The sequence below is a fragment of the Cinclus cinclus genome, unplaced genomic scaffold, assembly GCF_963662255.1.
Source record: "Cinclus cinclus unplaced genomic scaffold, bCinCin1.1 SCAFFOLD_32, whole genome shotgun sequence".
Lineage (NCBI taxonomy): Eukaryota > Metazoa > Chordata > Aves > Passeriformes > Cinclidae > Cinclus > Cinclus cinclus.
Genome location: NW_026912098.1, coordinates 4,420,088 through 4,446,365, shown reverse-complemented (window position 1 = coordinate 4,446,365; position 26,278 = coordinate 4,420,088).

The window sequence follows — 26,278 nt, the reverse complement described above, 5'->3', positions numbered from 1 at the left end:
TACCTGGTCCTGGGGATAAAGCTAAAAGCTGGAACAAAAGTAAGAAACAACACCAGAAGAAAAGGACAAAGTGGGACACCCCAGGACATAGTCCCTGCTGCCAAGAAGGAGAAGATGAAACAAACCTCGGCTACTGGCAGCAACCCCGTAGGCCTTGAGGGAGGCAGAGGGATGAACATAGTCCTGAGAGTCATCCTATTGCTCATTATGATAAAAGGAAACAGAGCTGACGCTTGTTCCAAGCCTTACCAGACAATCCGGTACAGTGGACACACGGTATCCACCCTTGCCTTCCACACACATATCTATTCGGCCTGCTAAAATAAGCACAACTTAGAAACTTGCACTACTATGGGAAAAGTTACTGGGTAGCCACCAATTTAGACAAAAGGGTGGGCTCCATCAGCATACCAAAGTTTCCCAGTAGGAGAAGCGCACCTCTGCTTCACAAAAGAAGCAATGTGGGATGTTCAGATCAGGGAGGAGTGTAAGATCACTACAAATTCAGAGACCATCTGACGCCCTTCCTTGCCCTCAGTGTATTGCTGCCCTTGACATCGCATGCAATGGGAGAGCCCTTGGGTCACCCCAGCCAAGCTGTCCCCTCCCTGTGCCCTAAGGAACACTTGCCCATCCCCAGCCCATTGGTTGGGGGTTGCAGAGACAGCCTGGGCAGAAGTCAGGGCAGGGTGGGCAGTGGCAGGGCAGAGCCAGGGGGGCAGCGAGATGGGAGTGTGCAGCCTGCAGGGGCACAGCAGCAGCTGTGGGACAGTGCAGGACAAGCTGTGCTGGACATGGCCAAGGGCCCTAGCAGGGCTGGCAGTGCCCAGGAGAAGCCAAGTCTTGGTGCCCTGGGGCACAGCAGCGTCTGTGCCACCAAGGGCTGGGAGGAGACACCTTGTCCTGAGCCACTGGGGCCTCCTGGCACAGCCCCAGCAAGGCTGGGCACTGTCACCCCCTTGTCCTGCCCTCAGCATCCTCCCCTGCCCCACACCCCGGTGGCCTCAGGGATCTGCTGGCATGAGTCCCTGGGGAGCCTTGGTCAGGAATGGCCCTGGGGGGCTCCTGAATGCTTCCAGGGACTGCAGGTTTTCCAAAGGACCTTGGCCTTTGCTCTTGCCTTGGAGTCTCTGAGAGCTTCCTACAATCCTGGTCTTCAATTATCTGCTCTAATGAGTCCCTTGAGATTCTTAGTCATTACCAACACTCAGTGGGGCTCATTAATGCTTCAGGGTACTCCAGATTTTTCAAGTACTAGGTGTTTCCCTTTTGATACCGACTCCAGGAGAGGTTTGTGCAATCATGACCTCCAGTTATCTACTTTAAGGAGTCCTTTGATTGCTCTGTATTGACACTGGGGGGGGTGGGGGCGGGCGCTCATTAATGCTTTGAGATAACCAAGGTATTTTAAGGTACTTTGCATTTTCCTTCCCACACTGAGTCTCTGTGAGGATTTTGTGCAATCCTGGCCTCCAATTCCCTCCTGCAAGGAGCCCATGAGCAGCCTGTGCTGCAGCTGGACCTCAGTGGGACCCATTAATGCCTCCAGACCCTTTGCATTCTTTTTCTGACTTGGACTCCTGGAGACGTTTGTGCAGTCTCCTCTCAGGCCCTGAGATTGTAGCATTGTGTGATGGATATTGCTCCAGGGTCTCTCCTAAGGAGGTCTGGCCTGCTCAGAGAAGCTGTGCCTTGAGGTTTGACCCGGTATGGACAACCTTGCTGCACATTCCCCAACCGCATCCTGTCTGTCCTGACTCAGCTGACACCCCTGCTTTGCTTGGAGAACTGGCTGCACACACCCTAAGAAGGGTTTTCCTATTTTTTTTTTTTTTTTTTTTACACCAACCTACAACGGTTTTGATTGCTCCAAACAACGAAAAGTTCCCCACTGAAAACAGACACCCTCCTCAAGTGTGTGCCAAGCCCCAGGCAGCACCAAGACCATTCCAGAGCTGCCCTGCCCAGCTGTGAGGGTGGATTAGCATCCCAAGGTGCCCTGGGCCATTGCAAGGGACTGTTGCCAGGGACACTGCACTGACCCCCACTAGTGGGTTTGGGTGCCAGGGCAACCCTCATCAGTTCAAGTTGCCTTGGAAACCACCCCAAGGAGCCATTTGTGCAGTCAGGTTCCATGGGCACTTGCATGCAGACCTGTTGGGTCCTCAGCTGCCATGGCAAGCCTGAGGACAAAGCGGTGCCGGGGCTGGTCCAGCTTCAGCTGCACTGACACTCATTGATGCAGTCAGGTGCCATGGCAACAGCCACAGAGACCCCTTCCTCAGTTTGGTGCCACGGCAGCCAACGCCTGGAGCCATTGTGATGGCTGCTTGTCATGGAAACCTGCCCTGGGCCCCTTGCTCAGGGCTGCTGTCACTGCACAGAGCCAGAGGGGATCCCTCGCTGGGGGCTTGTGCCATGGCCACCTGCCCTGTGCCGCGCTGGCTGGGCAGGCGCAGCGGGACCAGCAGCAAACCCCAGGGCCAGGGCCAGGGCCAAAGGCCAGCTCAGCCAGACAGAAAGGTCAGCTGGGCACTGTTTCCATGGCAAGCCTCACTGGGACAGGACACCTGGGTCACCTGGCATGGCACTTGCCATGGAAACCCCTTGTAGGGCCTGATGCCACGGACGCTGGCACCGAGACACTGCTGGGGTCGGGTGCTGAGCACAGGCTCCATCACACACAGATGGTTTTGCTCTTGCTGAGCTTGCACAGAGCCAAGGCCTTTCCTGCCCCTCGTCCAGCCATGCTGGGGAGGGGCTGGGGGTGCAGGGGAGCTTGGGAGGGGACACAGCCAGGACAGGTGACCCCAACTGACCCGGGGGAGATCCCGGACCATGGGACATCATGCTCAGCGTATAAAGTGGGGGGAAGAAGGCAGAAACCAGGGGACATTTGCAGTGGTGGCGTTTGTCTTCCCAGGTAACTCCTAGGCACGATGGGACTCAGTTTCACCAGTGGCCAGGGTCAGCACCAAAGACACAGACACCAGCTGAAGGAATTGCGTAATTTATATAACGCAAAACTGCAAAGAATCACAACAGGAGAAGCTCAGCAATGCACCCAGACATCACTCCCAAGAAGTGCCCGCAGTGATTAAGAAAGATCCATCAGCAGTTCCCCCCAGACTTTACCATCACCCAGATGCACACATCAGCTGGGGGAAGCTGTCACAGCCAAGGACTGCAGAGCCACTCCCGGACACTGGGAATTCCTGCAGGTGCCTCCAGCCACAGCTGAGGCTTCCAGCCCTGCTGAGAGAGGGCCCAGCTCTGATGGTGTTGAACAGAGAATCTGACAGCACTCCTAGTGCAGGAACATGGGTTTAAGTCTCCTGTTTGGTTCCTCCCAATGCCTGGCCAGGGCTCAAGGAGGAACCAAGGGAGTTCACTTGGACCAAACACCCCCAAACAAGGCCAGATGGGACCTTGTTGGATTTCTAAATGCTGAAAGGTAAATCCTTCTTTCACCAATACACAGATACAGAGATCGTATTGCTAAAAATGCCTCAATGATGAGCAGGTAAAAATATAACATTTGCTTGGAAGGTGCATCTAGAATTCAGCTTTGGCTCAGGGCCTGATGTTCAGGCCTTGGTACTTCAACCAGTGCTTTGACCAAAGCATGAACTACAACCTCCATAACAATTCCTTCAATAATGGAGTCTTAGATTTAGGCATGAGGCATAAAGGCATCACCTCTTGTTCTTCAATTAAGCATTAATTGAAGAACAGTTCATTACTCAGAGCTGTAATTTGCAACTCTTTTAAAACATGCCTAATTAGTTGCTCTTCTCTGTTGTTTCTCAAATCCCCACTTTCTCTTGAGACTGTGTCTCTCTTGAGACAAGTCTCAGTGCTCCATTTCCCAGCACAAAGTGTCACAACAACTCTAACATGGAATCATTACACACCAAGGGCTCACACTGCAATGTTTGCAGTGACTGCCACAAATGCATTTCACAGCAGCCTCCAATTTGGCAGGCATGAAGGCAATCTCAGCAAGAAGAATTTTCTTCTTTCTGCCACTCTTCTACTGCTCTTCCTATTGAGGTGATTCCTGATGGCTGCACTTCAGACTCATCACTGATAGAAGTGCAACATTCCTGTCCCGTCATAGCCCAGGCTCCTCCTTGCCCAGCAAGCAGATGATCCAAGGCCATGAGGTTCTGTAGAGCCCCATTTGTGTTTGTTGGAGCTCACAGCATGTGCTACTGGATATTTGCACAGTATCCTTTTCTACTTCTTCAAATAATCCATGTAGCTCATTAATGTGAACTCCATAGGACGAGGCAGTGCTCATGGGGCACAGGGTGAACCAGAGTCTTTGGCTTTCTGAGACCAAAGGCACTCTGTGGGGGGAAATGTTCTCTCGGCCCAAACTCTTCCTTCTGCTTGTTGCTGAAGTACCCCCAAGGGAGGCATCAACACTGCCTGAAAAACAGGACCCAAACACATTGAGGGAAGCCTTTACAGGCATTGTCTCTGCACATCCAGCAGGTCCCATTCCCAGTACCAAAGGTCTGATTTCCCATTTCCCACTGTGGGCTGCTGATGCATCCAGGGCTCCTCCCTGTGCTCCTCTTGTGTCCCCCGTGCCTTTGGGCCACAGCAGTTTCACAGTGGCCCTGCAGCTGGCAGTGCTCTAACACTGACCCTGACCAGCTCCAGCACCCCAGGTTCTATGGACATTGGGAGTGATGGCAAAGCACAGAAATCCTTTCACACTGGGGCCTCTAACTCCAACAGGGTTCAGTTTCTACTGAAGGGAAATCTTAGTGAACCCTGTGAAGCTGATCATTGTATTCCTTTTTTGCACAGCACAGTTTTCTTTAACTGTCCCTGCACTGACTCTGTTAGGAGTCAGAGCCCATGGACAGAGCTCTGGCCACCCCACAGGGTGGGCCCTCCAAGGGACCCCCATTCCTCCCAACATTAGTTGAGGACATACCCAGCAATTACTTACATAGAGTATTTTGGCTACTAAGATCTTTACACTTTCAGAACAATTTCAGGACTAATCCCTGATGAAACTCTACAGGTGTTTCTGGCAAACAAAGATTCTGGCTGACTCTCAAGACACAACTTACAGACATAAGCACTACTTTAGTGACAAGGTGACTCATTCTTTTTCCTCAGTCTCATCCGGGTTAGGAACAGTAATTCCACTGTCCATGCAGCTGGTGCCCATTTAATTCCAGAATAATGTCCCGAGGGACCTTTGCTGTTCAGCTTTCCCGCGCTGTCTGTGGGTAACAAGGCTTGCTGGGGTCCTTTCCCCTTTGGCTGGAGAGGTGCCGGGTCCCAGGCCCTGAGGGACCCCCAGGCTCCTGGCTGGAATTCGTCTGGAAGTGCCTCAGTGTCACATCAGCCTTCACATGGAGCCCCGTGGATCAGAGCATTTCCCAAACGGGACCCTTGGGGCAAACACGCAGATGTGGTCTGGCACGATCTCTAAAACAATATCCCAAAACATCCACTTGTTCTCACATAGAGCACTTGGCTGCAGGGACATATTGCCAGGTTCCAGCATTCCAACAGTCTTGTCTTTCCCCAGAGCTGTTCCTGCAGCTGGCTCGGGAGGGCCACTTGGCCTCTCCACCCACACTTTGGCTCCATTATTAGGACTGCTGCATCCAAAGTCTTGATCTCCACAAACAGTGCTGATCTGAGCTGGATCTCCTTCCTTCACTGATGTTTCGAAAGCTGGAAGATCAATAATGGTGCTACTGTGCCACAGGGCTAAATCATCCAATCGTGTTCACTATTGCTGAAAAGGATTACTTTGATTTCTCCTTGACAATCTGCATCAATTCCTCTTCCCGTGACGTGAACCCTTTGCAAGGCCAAGCTCCAGTGAGCAGTTCCCCAAACAAAGTGTCCTGGAGGAATCTGAACTCCTCTTTCCGTATTGATAACTCTCATTTGCTTCTGATTTATCCTAATTAATTCCAGTGCATCACAGTCCAGCCCTGCAGCCTCTGGGGGGCCCTGTCAGGGACCATGGCACCCAGAACAATTTCCCAGGAAGTCCAAGTCTCACTGGCCATGGTTGTATTTGCAAACCGGGAGCAGCCATGCACATCCAGGGCCTTTCCATTTCCCAGTGGGCCCATTGCTAAGGGTAGGGAGCACATCTGGGAGTTGGCTTCTCCATCGGGACAGCTTCTCAGCTCCTCATTTTTTCAACTGCTCTTTTAACAAACATTCATCTGTCCAACCAATGCCGCAGCTTGTGGATAGCCTGCTGTATGAAAAACCCAGCAGTCTTAATCACTGTGTTTTCCACACTAACAAAAAACACATTCCACATCACAGGGTCAGCAAACCCCATGAAAGCAGCCAATTTCATCCCTTCCTCCTGTATTCATTATAAACAGTCTCACAAAGTTTGCCGTGACGTTGATGTCCTTGTTAAAGCTTTTCTGTAGGGTATTTAGTGTTACATCCCTGAGCAACCAAAGCTAACACACGAGTACTGTCAGCATTATTTCACATTATTATTATTATTATTATTTATATAAAAATAAAAATATTATTTCATGACATGTAAGATATGTGTACACATATGTAGATATAACACAGTAACATTATTATATCACAAGCACAATGAAATTCAAGCTCAAGATTAAAACTTTTTCTGTGTCTCCATGTGGGAGTGTTCCAACACAAATTGTTCCTTCTGTTGCTGCTGTTTCCAATATGCTCTTAACAAAATCCATCCTCATCCTCCCAAAACACACAAGTTCTTTTCCTTTTTCCATATGCAATTTTGGGATGCATTTGAAGACACCCACTGGTTCAGCCTCTTTTAACTCACGGCTCCACTGCTCCCACGGTGCTCTGACCTCAGCCCACTCCTGAGACACACAACTCTAGGGAAGGGCTTCGCATCCAGCAATTTCCAACGGGACGGACTCCTTACATTTACATTTTTAATGTGACATTTTGTTGTGATCCAACTAGACTACGCCTCTTTGCTTTTACCAGTGGGCAAGGTCAGCACCAAAGACACAGACACCAGCTGAAGGAATTGCCTAATTTTCTAAAGTTCAAAGCAGCAAAGAATCACAGAAGGAGAAGCTCAGCAATGCACCCAGTCCTCACTCCCAAGAAGTGCCCGCAGTGATTAAGAAAGATCCATCAGCAGTTCCCCCCAGACTTTACCATCACCCAGATGCACACATCAGCTGGGGGAAGCTGTCACAGCCAAGGACTGCAGAGCCACTCCCGGACACTGGGAATTCCTGCAGGTGCCTCCAGCCACAGCTGAGGCTTCCAGCCCTGCTGAGAGAGGGCCCAGCTCTGACAGTGCTGAAGAAACAAACTGACAGCCCTTCTAGTGCAGCAACATGTGGTTTCATTCTCCTCTTGGCTCACACCCAGAGCCTGGCCAGGGCTCAAGGAGGAACCCAAGGAGTTGGCTTTGACCAAACACACCCCAAACAAGGCCAGATGTTGGATTTCATGGCCTTGTTCGGCTTCTAAATAAACAAAGGTCAATCCACCTTTCACTCATGAGTGCATACATCTATCACAGCGCTCATGTCCGTGCATAGTTTGGTCATGTGTGGATACAAAGATAACATTTGGTTGGAAGGTTCATCCAGAGATCCCCTTTGGCTCAGGGCCTGGTGTTCAGCCCTCAGTCAGGGCCTCTTGTCCAGCCTTTGGTACTTCAGGCATGCGATTTACTGCTGGGCTTGACAGTGCTGGGTGAACAGCAGGACTGCATGAGCTCTGAGGTCTTTCCCAACTGGAAGGATTCTGTAATTCCAGGATTCCATCTGCTGCATTCAGCTAGGTCCATGTTAGCAGCATTCCTTGAGTCCAAAAGGCCCCTCTTGGTCAGCCCTTGTGGCCTAAGGCTCCAGCTCCTTTAGCTCCTGCTGCTAAGCTGCTCATGCTGAACGAGAGGGCTCAGGGAGAAGAAGAATACAGCTCATGCAATTCCTTCTGGGACGCTGAGAGGGGAGGGTGTGGCACCAGGAGCATTGTTTGCTGTGGCCTCCTCTCTACCCTTCAGGCCCTTCAGTGCTTTGAAGCAGCCAAGAGCTTTCTTCAAGGGTGCAAGGAAGCAGCTGTTCCTGCTCCCAGCTCTGGCTCTTCCCACTCTCTGACCTTGACTGGTTTTGTCCCTCTGGCTGTGCCCTCTGCTCCCCCTGTGCTTGGTGGCTGCTGCCCAGGACTGTGGCACTGGCACACATCAAGGGCTCCAGCCCCTCCTTTCTCTGCCCTTGCAGCTGCCTGCTCACAGCAGCCTTTTCCACCTGGAAGCTCCCCATGGAGAGGGAGTCCCCACCTCTGTTCCCTGCACAACCTCCAGGATGCCAGCGCTGCCATCTCCAGTCCCTGCTGGCACTGAGGGCTCCCAGGTGCCCCAGGCTGCTGTGACACCACTGCACACGGCAGGAACAGTGCCAGGGGCTGTGCTCAAAGTCAGGTCCATGTGCTGCTGCTGCTGCTGTGGGTGTCGTTTTTTTCCAGCCCTGCCCAGAGTCAGGGATCAGATCCAGGCACTGCTGCTGCTCCCTCGGGATCAGCCACAATTTGGCTGTTGCTGTCAGTGCCAGCAGAAGCGGTGGCTGGAGCAGCGGGTGCTGACAGTGCCCCAAGCACACACAGGGGTCCCTGGGCTGGGGGTTGGGAGCTGGGAGGCAGCTGCCCCTTCTTCTCCCTCTGCCCCTTCTTCTCCCTCTGCCCCCACAGAGCTGGGCCAGGCACAAGGGGGGCAGCACAGCAAACAGGGAGCCTGCAAGTCTCTTCCAGCCCTGTCTGCTGAGAGTTTGGCCCTTGGAGCTCCAGGTGGACAAAGGCAGCTGCTCCTGGTCCCTCTGTGTGTCCCTGTGTTCAGCTGTGCTGCTCCATCAGTCCGTGCCCAGCAATGGGAAAAGCCTCAGGCCTGCAGGGCCAGGAGCTGCTGGGCTCTGCCTGGGCAGCTCAGCCAGCGGGAAGGAGCTGCTCCACACGGGAACCAGGAGCGAAGGACACTCCTGTTTTAGGAGAGGATTTCTGTTCTAGGAAAAACAAAAAACATAGAAAAGGAAAAAAAAAAAACACAGAAAACATGTGAAAGATACAAACAAAACAACGTGTTAGTGAAAAGTAGTCCAGACCTTTGGATAAAGGGGCAACCGATCTTTTTAAAACAAGGACTAAGTTATTTACTTTAGAAACGTGCTGATGGTATGGATCCATCTTACTGACCTCAGCAGCCTATTTAAAACGATGTTGGGGTTTATTTCCAATATTGTTATTTTCAATTGTGGTTGAAGCAAGAGGAAATTGCTTTGTGCCCTGCCAGCTCCAAGCAGGACTGGGAAACTAAACTCTGTCAAACCCCAAATCCTTTTTGAAGATGCCCTTCCTTCTCACCCTTCAAATGAGGTGCGCTGTTCCCTTTGAAATTGTCAGTGATTTCTTCAAGATGGAAAGACCCACTTACAGCTTTTTGCTCTGGTTTGGAAGTGCAGAAGGGCAACTCTCCATCCATCAGCTCCAGACTGCACTGCCTTAGGAACACGGCCCACTCGCCAGGTTTTGCCCACTCATGGCACTTCTAGAGGAGGAAGAAATTGCACAATTGCTACGGCACAATTCCAGACAAAAAGGAATGGAGACAGACAAAACATCCTGTGGAGATCCAGGCATTCAGCTGGGACCGTGGAGAGTTTGGGTTCTTGCCAATTGGGTGTGTGTCCCTAACTGCAATCTCTTGGCCTGCAGGAGAGTCTCCCTCACCTGCAAAAGCAGAAAGCTCAGGCGGTGTGCTGGGAACGGGCTCGTGTGATGCAAAGCTCTCAGAGCCCTGTGAGGGCAGAGCGGGCCCAGCCGTGCCCAGGGCTGAGCCCAGCAGAGCCCTGGCACGGCCCAGAGCTGCCTCAGCATCCGCAGAGCCCGGCTGCAAGGAGAGAACCCAGAAACCACCCCTCAGCTGAAGGCTCCTGTCCCCCTTGTCCCAACCACGAGCAGTGCCCAGGCCATGCTGCCTGTGCCCAGAGCTGGGCACAAACCTCCCAGTCACTGCTGCCTCTGGGAGCAGAGCACGAGGGCAGGACACGTGCCCAGCCTGCAGCCAGCCATGGCACATCCAGCCCCTCAGCAGCTGCCCAGAGCCAAAAAGCACCTTGGCAGCCCACTGAAGAACTCCTTGCATCTACTCCAGCAAAGGGGGAACCTTTGGTTGCCAGCCAGGGGCCAGGCCGTGCCCAGATCTGGGAGCATCCCCCTAGCTGTGGACTCACCTGCACACTGGGCGTGGAGCGTGTCTTTGAAGAAGGTGCCAGAATCAAAGTCCATCATCTCCTGCTGCCAGTGGCCAGGTCGAGGAAGAGGCTGTCAGCCTTGAGGTTGTCCTTGCAGCAGCTCCACGTGGTACAGCTTCTCCAGGGGCTGCTGCTCCTTCCCTGGGGGCCAGACCAGGCTGTCAGTGTTCTGCCCAGGGACTCAGCCACCACTGAAGCAGGACAAGTAAAACCAGGATGCATGGTGGCCGCCAGTGCTTGCAAGACCAGCCCAGCTCCAGAACGGATGTTCCCATCTGATGACCCCTGCTCCATGGTACAGGCAGGAGAAAAAAGTCTGTGTTTCTTTGCTTCTTATCACCAAGACACGTGTGGAGCTGTTTGATCCAGGCTCCCGGATCAAACGGTGCCTGTGAATCTCTCCCATCTTCTAGGGCAGGTGAACACCCTGCAGCCAGGGGTCATAGAAGAGATCTTCCAAAGATGGCCTGTCCATGGAGTGCATGCATAAACACCATCTGATAACATCTTGGCACTCTGGGGAGAGAAACCACAAATCACCGGTCAGCTGGAGGAGGATCCTGTTCACTTTGCCCCACTGTTCCCGTGCCCAGGCTCTGCTGGATCTGCTCAGAGCTGGGCCTGAGCTTTGCAGTCAATTCCCTGTTTTGGAGGAGAGCAGGAGAGCAGGACATGTGCCACATCCCAGAGATGAGGATTCACCTTGAGAGAGCCCTCGTGGGAACATGAGCTGGCCCCAGACGATGTCCCGGCCCTTCTTGAACGGGTGCTTCCCGCAGACCATCTGGTACAGCAGGATACCCAGGGACCAGACCGTTGCTGCCTCGCCGTGGTAGCATTTCAGGTGGGTCCACTCTGGGGGGCTGTAGGACCGTGTCCCTATGGAATACAGATGGAGCTCATCACGGGGATGCTGCTGCTCCCAGCGCCTCGCCCCAGCATCCCTGGGACTGGGGGGACCGCACCAGTGGCACAGGAGTGACCCGCTGCCTCGTCACCAACACCTGACTCTGGCGTACAAAAAGGAGGGATGGAAAAGAAACCACTGGTGTTGGGAGAGGGCAGCAGAAGCCCTGGGAAGGCCCAACCATGACACCCAGAAGAAAAACCCACCCAGGGGTGGGAAAAACCCACTCTCCTCTCTGCTTGCATTGCCCCCAATAAACATTAACAAGCCAAGGCAAACAGGGGCAGCAAAGCAGTCCAAGCCCTTCCTCGCCTGCACACCAAACGGAGCCGTGCACGGGTCTGAGCCCCCTCTCTGCTCCCCCCAGGGGGTTTGTGTCGGGCTGGCTGCCCCAGCTCCAGCCACGGCTGAGTGGGTGGTGAATGCCGTTGGCAGGGCTGGGAGCTGGCTCCCCTCTGATCCCCACTCAAAAGCAACTTTTGGTGCAGGAGAAGCAATCCCATGACCTGCAGCAAAGCGGGGAATCCAAGCGGGGTGCCACAGTCAGGCTGGGCCATGAGATGCCCAGGGGCATCCCCCAGGCTGGGCTCACCTGCAAACTGGGTGTAGAGTGTGTCCTGGAGGAAGGTGCCACAGCCAAAGTCAATCAGTTTGGCCTGTCCGGTGGCCAGGTCGATGAGGATGTTGCTAGGTTTGATGTCGCGGTGCAGGACCCCGCAGCTGCTGCAGTGCCGCACGGCCTCCAGCACCTGGCGGAACAGCCCCCGCGCCTCCTCCTCCGGCAGGGAGCCCCGAGCCACGATGAAATCCAAGAGGTCCTGACATGGCTCGGGACGCTCCAGCACCAACAAGACGCAGCTGGGCAGCTCAAACAACTCCAGGAGCTGAATTACTCCACGGAACCCAGTGGACACCTTGTCCAGCAGCACGACCTCCAGGGGCGCACGGGCGCCGTTGGGCTGCGCGAGGACCACGATGCCGTCAGTGGGGCTGAGGCCGTGCCAGGGCTCTGGAACGCCTCAGCCAGCCCGGGATGCTCTGCATCCCCCGCTCAGCCCACGCCCGCTCTTCTTGCAGGGCTCCCGGCTACCCTTTTAGGCCATTTGAGGTCACAATAAATCATTTGATGGTTGGCCTCCATGGTGTCATAATGCTTCCTTGCTTCTATAGGGCCCCATGCGGTCAAATTCATCCCTGGTCCTTTTTTCGCCCCCTGGTGTCAAAAGGAATCCTTAGATTATTAACCTGCATTGGGTCACAATGGATCCTTCCTTCTCTTAACCTCTGTGGTGTCACAATGCATCCCATGCCCTTTTAGGCGACTTTATGTCACAATAACTCATTTTATTGTTGGCCTTCATGGTGTCATAATACTTCCTTGTTTCTATTGGGCCCCATGGCGCCACAATCCATTCCTGGCCATTTTTGGCCCATTGGTGTCACAAGGGATCATTAGATTGTTAGACTCCATTGGGTAACAATGGTTCCTTGCTTCTCTTAACCCCTGTGCTGTCACAACGCATCCCATGCCCTTTTAGGCCACTTGATGTCACAATGAATCATTTGATTCTTGGCCTCTTTGGTGTCATAATAGTTCCTTGCTTCTATTGAGCCCCATGTTTTCACAATTCATCCCTGGCCCTATTACAACTCCAGGTGTCACAAGGGATCATTAGATTGTTAGCCTCCATTGGGTCACAATGGTTTCTTGCTTCTCTTAACCTCTGTGGTGTCACAATGCATCCAATGGCCTTTTAGGCCACTTGGTGTTACAATGAAACATTTGATTCTTGGCCTCTATGGTGTCATAATGTTTCCATGTTTTTCTTGGGCCCCATGCTGTCACAATTCATCCCTGGCCCTTTTACGCCCCCTGGTGTCAAATGGGATCCTGGGATTATTAGCCTCCATTGGGTCACAATGGATCCTTGCTTCTCTTAACCTCTGTGGTGTCACAATGCATTCCAAGCCCTTTTAGGCCACTAGATGTCACAATGAATCATTTGATTCTAGGCCTTCATGGTGTCATAATGGTTCCTTGCTTCTATAGGTCCCCATGCTGTCAGAGTTCATCCGTGGTCCTTTTGCGCCCCCTGGTGTCACAAGGGATTCTTAGATTGTTAGCCTGCATTGGGTCACAATGGTGCCTTGCTTCTCTTAACCCCTGTGGTGTCACAATGCATCCCATGCCCTTTTAGGCCACTTAATGTCACAATGAATCATTTGATTCTTGGCCTCCATGATGGCGTAATTGTACCAGGTTTTAATTGGGCCCCATGCTGTCACAATTCATCCCTGGCCCTTTTACGGCCCCTGGTGTCAAAAGGGATTCTTAGATTGTTAGCCTGCATTGGATCACAATGGTTCCTTGCTTCTCTTATCCCCTGTGGTGTCACAATGCATCCCATGCCCTTTTAGGCCACTTGATGTCACAATGAATCATTTGATTCTTGGCCTCCATGGTGGCATAATAGATCCTTGCTTCTATTGGTCCCCGTGCTGTAACAATCCATCCCTGGCCCTTTTTATACACAGTGGTGCCACAACGGATCATTAGATGGTTAGCCTGCATTGGGTCTCAATGGTTCCTTCCTTCTCTTAACCTTCTGTGGTGTCACAATGCATTCCATGCCCTTTTAGGCCACTTGATGTCACAATGAATCATTTGATTCTTGGCCTCCATGGTGGCGTAATTGTACGAGGTTTCTATTGGGCCCCATGCTTTCACAATACATCCCTGCCCCTTTTAGACCCATTCATGTCACAAGGGATCATTAGATTGTTAGCCTCCATTGGGTCACAATGGATCCTTGCTTCTCCTAACCCCTGTGCTGTCACAATGCATCCCATGCCCTTTTAGGCCACATGATGTCACAATGAATTATTTGATTCTTGGTCTCCATGGTGGCGTAATTGTACCAGGTTTCTATTGGGCCCCATGCTTTCACAATGCATCCATGCCTCTTTTAGGCCTATTGGTGTCACAAGGGATCATTAGATTGTTAGCCTCCATTGGGTCACAATGGATCCTTGCTTCTCTTAACCCCTGTGCTGTCACAATGCATCCCATGCCCTTTTAGGCCACATGATGTCACAATGAATTATTTGATTCTTGGCCTCCATGGTGGCATAATAGATCCTTGCTTCTATTGGTCCCCGTGCTGTAACAATTCATCCCTGGCCCTTTTGGGCCCATTGGTGTCACAAGGGATCATTATATTGTTAGCCTGCATTGGGTCACAATGGTTCCTTGCTTCTCTTTACCTCTGTGGTGTCACAATGCATCCCATGCCCTTTTAGGCCACTTGATGTCACAATGAATCATTTGATTCTTGGCCTCCATGGTGTCATAATGGTTCCTTGTTTCTATTGGTCCCCGTGCTGTCACAATTCATCCCTGGCCCTTTTACGCCCCCTGGTGCCAAATGGGATCCTGGGATTATTAGCCTCCATTGGGTCACAATGGATCCTTGCTTCTCTTAACCCCTGTTCTGTCACAATGCATCCCATGCCCTTTTAGGCCACTTGATGTCACAATGAACCATTTGATTCTTGGCCTTCATGGTGTCATAATGGTTCCTTGCTTCCATAGGTCCCCATGCTGTCAGAGTCCATCCGTGGCCCTTTTGCGCCCCCTGGTGTCACAAGGGATTCTTAGATTGTTAGCCTGCATTGGGTCACAATGGTTCCTTGCTTCTCTTAACCCCTGTGGTGTCACAATGCATCCCATGCCCTTTTAGGCCACTTGATGTCACAATGAATCATTTGATTCTTGGCCTCCATGGTGGCGTAATTGTACCAGGTTTTCATTGGGCCCCATGCTTTCACAATACATCCCTGCCCCTTTTAGGCCCATTGGTGTCAAAAGGGATTATTAGATTGTTAGCCTGCATTGGGTCACAATGGATCCTTGCCTCTCTTAACCCCTGTGCTGTCACAATGCATCCCATGCCCTTTTAGGCCACTTGATGTCACAATGAACCATTTGATTCTTGGCCTTCATGGTGTCATAATGGTTCCTTGCTTCCATAGGTCCCCATGCTGTCAGAGTCGATCCGTGGCCCTTTTGCGCCCCCTGGTGTCACAAGGGATCCTTAGATTGTTAGCCTGCATTGGGTCACAATGGTTCCTTGCTTCTCTTAACCCCTGTGGTGTCACAATGCATCCCATGCCCTTTTAGGCCACTTGATGTCACAATGAATCATTTGATTCTTGGCCTCCATGATGGCGTAATTGTACCAGGTTTTCATTGGGCCCCATGCTTTCACAATACATCCCTGCCCCTTTTAGGCCCATTGGTGTCAAAAGGGATTATTAGATTGTTAGCCTCCATTGGGTCACAATGGATCCTTGCCTCTCTTAACCCCTGTGCTGTCACAATGCATCCCATGCCCTTTTAGGCCGCTTGATGTCACAATGAATCATTTGATTCTTGGCCTCCACAGTGGCATAATAAATCCTTGCTTCTATTGGTCCCCGTGCTGTAACAATCCATCCCTGGCCCTTTTTATACCCCCTGGTGCCACAAGGGATCATTAGATTGTTAGCCTGCATTGGGTCACAATGATTCCTTGCTTCTCTTAACCTCTGTGGTGTCACAATGCATCCCATGCCCTTTTAGGCCACTTGATGTCACAATGAATCATTTGATTCTTGGCCTCCATGGTGTCATAACGCTTCCTTGTTTCTATTGGGCTCCATGCTGTCACAATTCATCCCTGGACCTCTTACGCCCCCTGGTTTCAAATGGGATTCTTAGATTGTTAGCCTGCATTGGGTCACAATGGTTCCTTGCTTCTCTTTACCTCTGTGGTGTCACAATGCATCCCATGCCCTTTTAGGCCACTTGATGTCACAATGAATCATTTGATTCTTGGCCTCCATGGTGGCATAATTGTACCAAGTTTTACTTGGACCCCATGCTGTCGCAATCCATCCCTGGCCCTTTTAGGCCCATTGGTGTCACAAGGGATCATTAGATTGTTAGCCTGCATTGGGTCACAATGGTTCCTTGCTTCTCTTAACCTCTGTGGTGTCACAATGCATCCCATGCCCTTTTAGGCCACTTGATGTCACAATGAATCATTTGATTCTTGGCCTCCATGGTGTCATAATGGTTCCTTGTTTCTATTGGGCCCCATGCTGTCACAATTCATCCCTGGCCCTTTGACGCCCCCTGGTGTCAAATGGGTTGCTGGGATTATTAGCCTCCATTGGGTCACAATGGATCCTTGCTTCTCTTAACCCCTGTGCTGTCACAATGCATCCCATGCCCTTTTAGGCCACTTGATGTCACAATGAACCATTTGATTCTTGGCCTTCATGGTGTCATAATGGTTCCTTGCTTCTATAGCTCCCCATGCTGTCAGAGTTCATCCGTGGTCCTTTTCCGCCCCCTGGTGTCAAAAGGGATTCTTAGATTGTTAGCCTTCATTGGGTCACAATGGTTCCTTGCTTCTCTTAACCCCTGTGGTGTCACAATGCATCCCATGCCCTTTTAGGCCACCTGATGTCACAATGAATCATTTGATTCTTGGCCTCCATGGTGGCGTAATTGTACGAGGTTTCTATTGGGCCCCATGCTTTCACAATACATCCCTGCCCCTTTTAGGCCCATTCATGTCACAAGGGATTATTAGATTGTTAGCCTCCATTCGGTCACAGTGGTTCCTTGCTTCTCTTTACGTCTGTGGTGTCACAATGCATCCCATGCCCTTTTAGGCCACATGATGTCACAATGAATTATTTGATTCTTGGTCTCCATGGTGGCGTAATTGTACCAGGTTTCTATTGGGCCCCATGCTTTCACAATGCATCCATGCCTCTTTTAGGCCCATTGGTGTCACAAGGGATCATTAGATTGTTAGCCTCCATTGGGTCACAATGGATCCTTGCTTCTCTTAACCCCTGTGCTGTCACAATGCATCCCATGCCCTTTTAGGCCACTTGATGTCACAATGAATCATTTGATTCTTGGCCTCCATGGTGGCATAATAGATCCTTGCTTCTATTGGTCCCCGTGCTGTAACAATTCATCCCTGGCCCTTTTGGGCCCATTGGTGTCACAAGGGATCATTATATTGTTAGCCTGCATTGGGTCACAATGGTTCCTTGCTTCTCTTTACCTCTGTGGTGTCACAATGCATCCCATGCCCTTTTAGGCCACTTGATGTCACAATGAATCATTTGATTCTTGGCCTCCATGGTGTCATAATGGTTCCTTGTTTCTAATGGGCCCCGTGCTGTCACAATTCATCCCTGGCCCTTTTACGCCCCCTGGTGCCAAATGGGATCCTGGGATTATTAGCCTCCATTGGGTCACAATGGATCCTTGCTTCTCTTAACCCCTGTGCTGTCACAATGCATCCCATGCCCTTTTAGGCCACTTGATGTCACAATGAATCATTTGATTCTTGGCCTCCACGGTGGCATAATAGATCCTTGCTTCTATTGGTCCCCGTGCTGTAACAATCCATCCCTGGCTCTTTTTATACCCCCTGGTGCCGCAAGGGATCATTAGATTGTTAGCCTGCATTGGGTCACAATGGTTCCTTGCTTCTCTTAACCTCTGTGGTGTCACAATGCATTCCAAGCCCTTTTAGGCCACTTGGTCTTACAATGAACCATTTGATTCTTGGCCTTCATGGTGTCATAATGGTTCCTTGCTTCTATAGCTCCCCATGCTGTCAGAGTTCATCCGTGGTCCTTTTGCGCCCCCTGGTGTCAAAAGGGATTCTTAGATTGTTAGCCTGCATTGGGTCACAATGGTTCCTTGCTTCTCTTTACCTCTGTGGTGTCACAATGCATCCCATGCCCTTTTAGGCCACTTGATGTCACAATGAATCATTTGATTCTTGGCCTCCATGGTGGCATAATTGTACCAGGTTTTACTGGGGCCCCATGCTTTCACAAATCATCCCTGCCCCTTTTCGGCCCATTGGTGTCACAAGGGATCATTAGATTGTTAGCCTGCATTGGGTCACAATGATTCCTTGCTTCTCTTAACCTCTGTGGTGTCACAATGCATCCCATGCCCTTTTAGGCCACTTGATGTCACAATGAATCATTTGATTCTTGGCCTCCATGGTGGCATAATTGTACCAGGTTTTACTTGGGCCCCATGCTTTCACAATTCATCCCTGGCCCTTTTAGGCCCATTGGTGTCACAAGGGATCATTAGATTGTTAGCCTGCATTGGGTCACAATGGTTCCTTGCTTCTCTTTACGTCTGTGGTGTCACAATGCATCCCATGCCCTTTTAGGCCACTTGATGTCACAATGAACCATTTGATTCTTGGCCTTCATGGTGTCATAATGGTTCCTTGCTTCCATAGGTCCCCATGCTGTCAGAGTCCATCCGTGGCCCTTTTGCGCCCCCTGGTGTCACAAGGGATTCTTAGATTGTTAGCCTGCATTGGGTCACAATGGTTCCTTGCTTCTCTTAACCCCTGTGGTGTCACAATGCATCCCATGCCCTTTTAGGCCACTTGATGTCACAATGAATCATTTGATTCTTGGCCTCCATGGTGGCGTAATTGTACCAGGTTTTCATTGGGCCCCATGCTTTCACAATACATCCCTGCCCCTTTTAGGCCCATTGGTGTCAAAAGGGATTATTAGATTGTTAACCTCCATTGGGTCACAATGGATCCTTGCCTCTCTTAACCCCTGTGCTGTCACAATGCATCCCATGCCCTTTTAGGCCACTTGATGTCACAATGAACCATTTGATTCTTGGCCTTCATGGTGTCATAATGGTTCCTTGCTTCTATAGCTCCCCATGCTGTCAGAGTTCATCCGTGGTCCTTTTGCGCCCCCTGGTGTCAAAAGGGATTCTTAGATTGTTAGCCTGCATTGGGTCACAATGGTTCCTTGCTTCTCTTAACCCCTGTGGTGTCACAATGCATCCCATGCCCTTTTAGGCCACTTGATGTCACAATGAATCATTTGATTCTTGGCCTCCATGGTGGCATAATTGTACCAGGTTTTACTGGGGCCCCATGCTTTCACAAATCATCCCTGCCCCTTTTAGGCCCATTGGTGTCACAAGGGATCATTAGATTGTTAGCCTGCATTGGGTCACAATGATTCCTTGCTTCTCTTAACCTCTGTGGTGTCACAATGCATCCCATGCCCTTTTAGGCCACTTGATGTCACAATGAATCATTTGATTCTTGGCCTCCATGGTGGCATAATTGTACCAGGTTTTACTTGGGCCCCATGCTTTCACAATTCATCCCTGGCCCTTTTAGGCCCATTGGTGTCACAAGGGATCATTAGATTGTTAGCCTGCATTGGGTCACAATGGTTCCTTGCTTCTCTTTACGTCTGTGGTGTCACAATGCATCCCATGCCCTTTTAGGCCACTTGATGTCACAATGAACCATTTGATTCTTGGCCTTCATGGTGTCATAATGGTTCCTTGCTTCCATAGGTCCCCATGCTGTCAGAGTCCATCCGTGGCCCTTTTGCGCCCCCTGGTGTCACAAGGGATTCTTAGATTGTTAGCCTGCATTGGGTCACAATGGTTCCTTGCTTCTCTTAACCCCTGTGGTGTCACAATGCATCCCATGCCCTTTTAGGCCACTTGATGTCACAATGAATCATTTGATTCTTGGCCTCCATGGTGGCGTAATTGTACCAGGTTTTCATTGGGCCCCATGCTTTCACAATACATCCCTGCCCCTTTTAGGCCCATTGGTGTCAAAAGGGATTATTAGATTGTTAGCCTCCATTGGGTCACAATGGATCCTTGCCTCTCTTAACCCCTGTGCTGTCACAATGCATCCCATGCCCTTTTAGGCCACTTGATGTCACAATGAAACATTTGATTCTTGGCCTCCACGGTGGCATAATAGATCCTTGCTTCTATTGGTCCCCGTGCTGTAACAATCCATCCCTGCCCCTTTTTATACCCCCTGGTGCCACAAGGGATCATTAGATTGTTAGCCTGCATTGGGTCACAATGATTCCTTGCTTCTCTTAACCTCTGTGGTGTCACAATGCATCCCATGCCCTTTTAGGCCACTTGATGTCACAATGAATCATTTGATTCTTGGCCTCCATGGTGTCATAACGCTTCCTTGTTTCTATTGGGCTCCATGCTGTCACAATTCATCCCTGGACCTCTTACGCCCCCTGGTTTCAAATGGGATTCTTAGATTGTTAGCCTGCATTGGGTCACAATGGTTCCTTGCTTCTCTTTACCTCTGTGGTGTCACAATGCATCCCATGCCCTTTTAGGCCACTTGATGTCACAATGAATCATTTGATTCTTGGCCTCCATGGTGGCATAATTGTACCAAGTTTTACTTGGACCCCATGCTGTCGCAATCCATCCCTGGCCCTTTTAGGCCCATTGGTGTCACAAGGGATCATTAGATTGTTAGCCTGCATTGGGTCACAATGGTTCCTTGCTTCTCTTAACCTCTGTGGTGTCACAATGCATCCCATGCCCTTTTAGGCCACTTGATGTCACAATGAATCATTTGATTCTTGGCCTCCATGGTGTCATAATGGTTCCTTGTTTCTATTGGGCCCCATGCTGTCACAATTCATCCCTGGCCCTTTGACGCCCCCTGGTGTCAAATGGGATGCTGGGATTATTAGCCTCCATTGGGTCACAATGGATCCTTGCTTCTCTTAACCCCTGTGCTGTCACAATGCATCCCATGCCCTTTTAGGCCACTTGATGTCACAATGAACCATTTGATTCTTGGCCTTCATGGTGTCATAATGGTTCCTTGCTTCTATAGCTCCCCATGCTGTCAGAGTTCATCCGTGGTCCTTTTCCGCCCCCTGGTGTCAAAAGGGATTCTTAGATTGTTAGCCTTCATTGGGTCACAATGGTTCCTTGCTTCTCTTAACCCCTGTGGTGTCACAATGCATCCCATGCCCTTTTAGGCCACCTGATGTCACAATGAATCATTTGATTCTTGGCCTCCATGGTGGCGTAATTGTACGAGGTTTCTATTGGGCCCCATGCTTTCACAATACATCCCTGCCCCTTTTAGGCCCATTCATGTCACAAGGGATTATTAGATTGTTAGCCTCCATTCGGTCACAGTGGTTCCTTGCTTCTCTTTACGTCTGTGGTGTCACAATGCATCCCATGCCCTTTTAGGCCACATGATGTCACAATGAATTATTTGATTCTTGGTCTCCATGGTGGCGTAATTGTACCAGGTTTCTATTGGGCCCCATGCTTTCACAATGCATCCATGCCTCTTTTAGGCCCATTGGTGTCACAAGGGATCATTAGATTGTTAGCCTCCATTGGGTCACAATGGATCCTTGCTTCTCTTAACCCCTGTGCTGTCACAATGCATCCCATGCCCTTTTAGGCCACTTGATGTCACAATGAATCATTTGATTCTTGGCCTCCATGGTGGCATAATAGATCCTTGCTTCTATTGGTCCCCGTGCTGTAACAATTCATCCCTGGCCCTTTTGGGCCCATTGGTGTCACAAGGGATCATTATATTGTTAGCCTGCATTGGGTCACAATGGTTCCTTGCTTCTCTTTACCTCTGTGGTGTCACAATGCATCCCATGCCCTTTTAGGCCACTTGATGTCACAATGAATCATTTGATTCTTGGCCTCCATGGTGTCATAATGGTTCCTTGTTTCTAATGGGCCCCGTGCTGTCACAATTCATCCCTGGCCCTTTTACGCCCCCTGGTGCCAAATGGGATCCTGGGATTATTAGCCTCCATTGGGTCACAATGGATCCTTGCTTCTCTTAACCCCTGTGCTGTCACAATGCATCCCATGCCCTTTTAGGCCACTTGATGTCACAATGAATCATTTGATTCTTGGCCTCCACGGTGGCATAATAGATCCTTGCTTCTATTGGTCCCCGTGCTGTAACAATCCATCCCTGGCTCTTTTTATACCCCCTGGTGCCGCAAGGGATCATTAGATTGTTAGCCTGCATTGGGTCACAATGGTTCCTTGCTTCTCTTAACCTCTGTGGTGTCACAATGCATTCCAAGCCCTTTTAGGCCACTTGGTCTTACAATGAACCATTTGATTCTTGGCCTTCATGGTGTCATAATGGTTCCTTGCTTCTATAGCTCCCCATGCTGTCAGAGTTCATCCGTGGTCCTTTTGCGCCCCCTGGTGTCAAAAGGGATTCTTAGATTGTTAGCCTGCATTGGGTCACAATGGTTCCTTGCTTCTCTTTACCTCTGTGGTGTCACAATGCATCCCATGCCCTTTTAGGCCACTTGATGTCACAATGAATCATTTGATTCTTGGCCTCCATGGTGGCATAATTGTACCAGGTTTTACTGGGGCCCCATGCTTTCACAAATCATCCCTGCCCCTTTTAGGCCCATTGGTGTCACAAGGGATCATTAGATTGTTAGCCTGCATTGGGTCACAATGATTCCTTGCTTCTCTTAACCTCTGTGGTGTCACAATGCATCCCATGCCCTTTTAGGCCACTTGATGTCACAATGAATCATTTGATTCTTGGCCTCCATGGTGGCATAATTGTACCAGGTTTTACTTGGGCCCCATGCTTTCACAATTCATCCCTGGCCCTTTTAGGCCCATTGGTGTCACAAGGGATCATTAGATTGTTAGCCTGCATTGGGTCACAATGGTTCCTTGCTTCTCTTTACGTCTGTGGTGTCACAATGCATCCCATGCCCTTTTAGGCCACTTGATGTCACAATGAACCATTTGATTCTTGGCCTTCATGGTGTCATAATGGTTCCTTGCTTCCATAGGTCCCCATGCTGTCAGAGTCCATCCGTGGCCCTTTTGCGCCCCCTGGTGTCACAAGGGATTCTTAGATTGTTAGCCTGCATTGGGTCACAATGGTTCCTTGCTTCTCTTAACCCCTGTGGTGTCACAATGCATCCCATGCCCTTTTAGGCCACTTGATGTCACAATGAATCATTTGATTCTTGGCCTCCATGGTGGCGTAATTGTACCAGGTTTTCATTGGGCCCCATGCTTTCACAATACATCCCTGCCCCTTTTAGGCCCCTTGGTGTCAAAAGGGATTATTAGATTGTTAACCTCCTTTGGGTCACAATGGATCCTTGCCTCTCTTAACCCCTGTGCTGTCACAATGCATCCCATGCCCTTTTAGGCCACTTGATGTCACAATGAACCATTTGATTCTTGGCCTTCATGGTGTCATAATGGTTCCTTGCTTCTATAGCTCCCCATGCTGTCAGAGTTCATCCGTGGTCCTTTTGCGCCCCCTGGTGTCAAAAGGGATTCTTAGATTGTTAGCCTGCATTGGGTCACAATGGTTCCTTGCTTCTCTTAACCCCTGTGGTGTCACAATGCATCCCATGCCCTTTTAGGCCACTTGATGTCACAATGAATCATTTGATTCTTGGCCTCCATGGTGGCATAATTGTACCAGGTTTTACTGGGGCCCCATGCTTTCACAAATCATCCCTGCCCCTTTTAGGCCCATTGGTGTCAAAAGGGATCATTAGATTGTTAGCCTGCATTGGGTCACAATGATTCCTTGCTTCTCTTAACCTCTGTGGTGTCACAATGCATCCCATGCCCTTTTAGGCCACTTGATGTCACAATGAATCATTTGATTCTTGGCCTCCATGGTGGCATAATTGTACCAGGTTTTACTTGGGCCCCATGCTTTCACAATTCATCCCTGGCCCTTTTAGGCCCATTGGTGTCACAAGGGATCATTAGATTGTTAGCCTGCATTGGGTCACAATGGTTCCTTGCTTCTCTTTACGTCTGTGGTGTCACAATGCATCCCATGCCCTTTTAGGCCACTTGATGTCACAATGAACCATTTGATTCTTGGCCTTCATGGTGTCATAATGGTTCCTTGCTTCCATAGGTCCCCATGCTGTCAGAGTCCATCCGTGGCCCTTTTGCGCCCCCTGGTGTCACAAGGGATTCTTAGATTGTTAGCCTGCATTGGGTCACAATGGTTCCTTGCTTCTCTTAACCCCTGTGGTGTCACAATGCATCCCATGCCCTTTTAGGCCACTTGATGTCACAATGAATCATTTGATTCTTGGCCTCCATGGTGGCGTAATTGTACCAGGTTTTCATTGGGCCCCATGCTTTCACAATACATCCCTGCCCCTTTTAGGCCCATTGGTGTCAAAAGGGATTATTAGATTGTTAGCCTCCATTGGGTCACAATGGATCCTTGCCTCTCTTAACCCCTGTGCTGTCACAATGCATCCCATGCCCTTTTAGGCCACTTGATGTCACAATGAAACATTTGATTCTTGGCCTCCACGGTGGCATAATAGATCCTTGCTTCTATTGGTCCCCGTGCTGTAACAATCCATCCCTGGCCCTTTTTATACCCCCTGGTGCCACAAGGGATCATTAGATTGTTAGCCTGCATTGGGTCACAATGATTCCTTGCTTCTCTTAACCTCTGTGGTGTCACAATGCATCCCATGCCCTTTTAGGCCACTTGATGTCACAATGAATCATTTGATTCTTGGCCTCCATGGTGGCATAATTGTACCTGGTTTTACTTGGGCCCCATACTGTCGCAATCCATCCCTGGCCCTTTTAGGCCCATTGGTGTCACAAGGGATCATTAGATTGTTAGCCTGCATTGGGTCACAATGGTTCCTTGCTTCTCTTAACCTCTGTGGTGTCACAATGCATCCCATGCCCTTTTAGGCCACTTGATGTCACAATGAATCATTTGATTCTTGGCCTCCACGGTGGCATAATAGATCCTTGCTTCTATTGGTCGCGTGCTGTAACAATCCATCCCTGGCCCTTTTAGGCCCATTGGTGTGACAAGGGATCATTATATTGTTAGCCTGCATTGGGTCACAATGGTTCCTTGCTTCTCTTAACCTCTGTGGTGTCACAATGCATTCCAAGCCCTTTTAGGCCACTTGGTCTTACAATGAACCATTTGATTCTTGGCCTTCATGGTGTCATAATGTTTCCTTGCTTCTATAGCTCCCCATGCTGTCAGAGTTCATCCGTGGTCCTTTTGCGCCCCCTGGTGTCAAAAGGGATTCTTAGATTGTTAGGCAGCATTGGATCACAATGGTTCCTTGCTTCTCTTAACCCCTGTGGTGTCACAATGCATCCCATGCCCTTTTAGGCCAATTGATGTCACAATGAATCATTTGATTCTTGGCCTCCATGGTGGCGTAATTGTACCAGGTTTTCATTGGGCCCCATGCTTTCACAATACATCCCTGCCCCTTTTAGGCCCATTGGTGTCAAAAGGGATTATTAGATTGTTAGCCTCGATTGGGTCACAATGGTTCCTTGCTTCTCTTAACCCCTGTGCTGTCACAATGCATCCCATGCCCTTTTAGGCCACTTGATGTCACAATGAATCATTTGATTCTTGGCCTCCACGGTGGCATAATAGATCCTTGCTTCTATTGGTCCCCGTGCTGTAACAATCCATCCCTGGCCCTTTTTATACCCCCTGGTGCCACAAGGGATCATTAGATTGTTAGCCTGCATTGGGTCACAATGGTTCCTTGCTTCTCTTAACCTCTGTGGTGTCACAATGCATTCCAAGCCCTTTTAGGCCACTTGGTCTTACCATGAACCATTTGATTCTTGGCCTTCATGGTGTCATAATGGTTCCTTGCTTCTATAGCTCCCCATGCTGTCAGAGTTCATCCGTGGTCCTTTTCTGCCCCCTGGTGTCAAAAGGGATTCTTAGATTGTTAGCCTGCATTGGGTCACAATGGTTCCTTGCTTCTCTTAACCCCTGTGGTGTCACAATGCATCCCATGCCCTTTTAGGCCACTTGATGTCACAATGAATCATTTGATTCTTGGCCTCCATGGTGGCATAATTGTACCAGGTTTTACTTGGGCCCCATGCTGTCGCAATTCATCCCTGGCCCTTTTAGGCCCATTGGTGTCACAAGGGATCATTAGATTGTTAGCCTGCATTGGGTCACAATGGTTCCTTGCTTCTCTTAACCCCTGTGGTGTCACAATGCATCCCATGCCCTTTTAGGCCACTTGATGTCACAATGAATCATTTGATTCTTGGCCTCCATGGTGTCATAATGGTTCCTTGTTTTTATCGGGCCCCATGCTGTCACAATTCATCCCTGGCCCTATTCCCCCCCCTGGTGTCAAATGGGATCCTGGGATT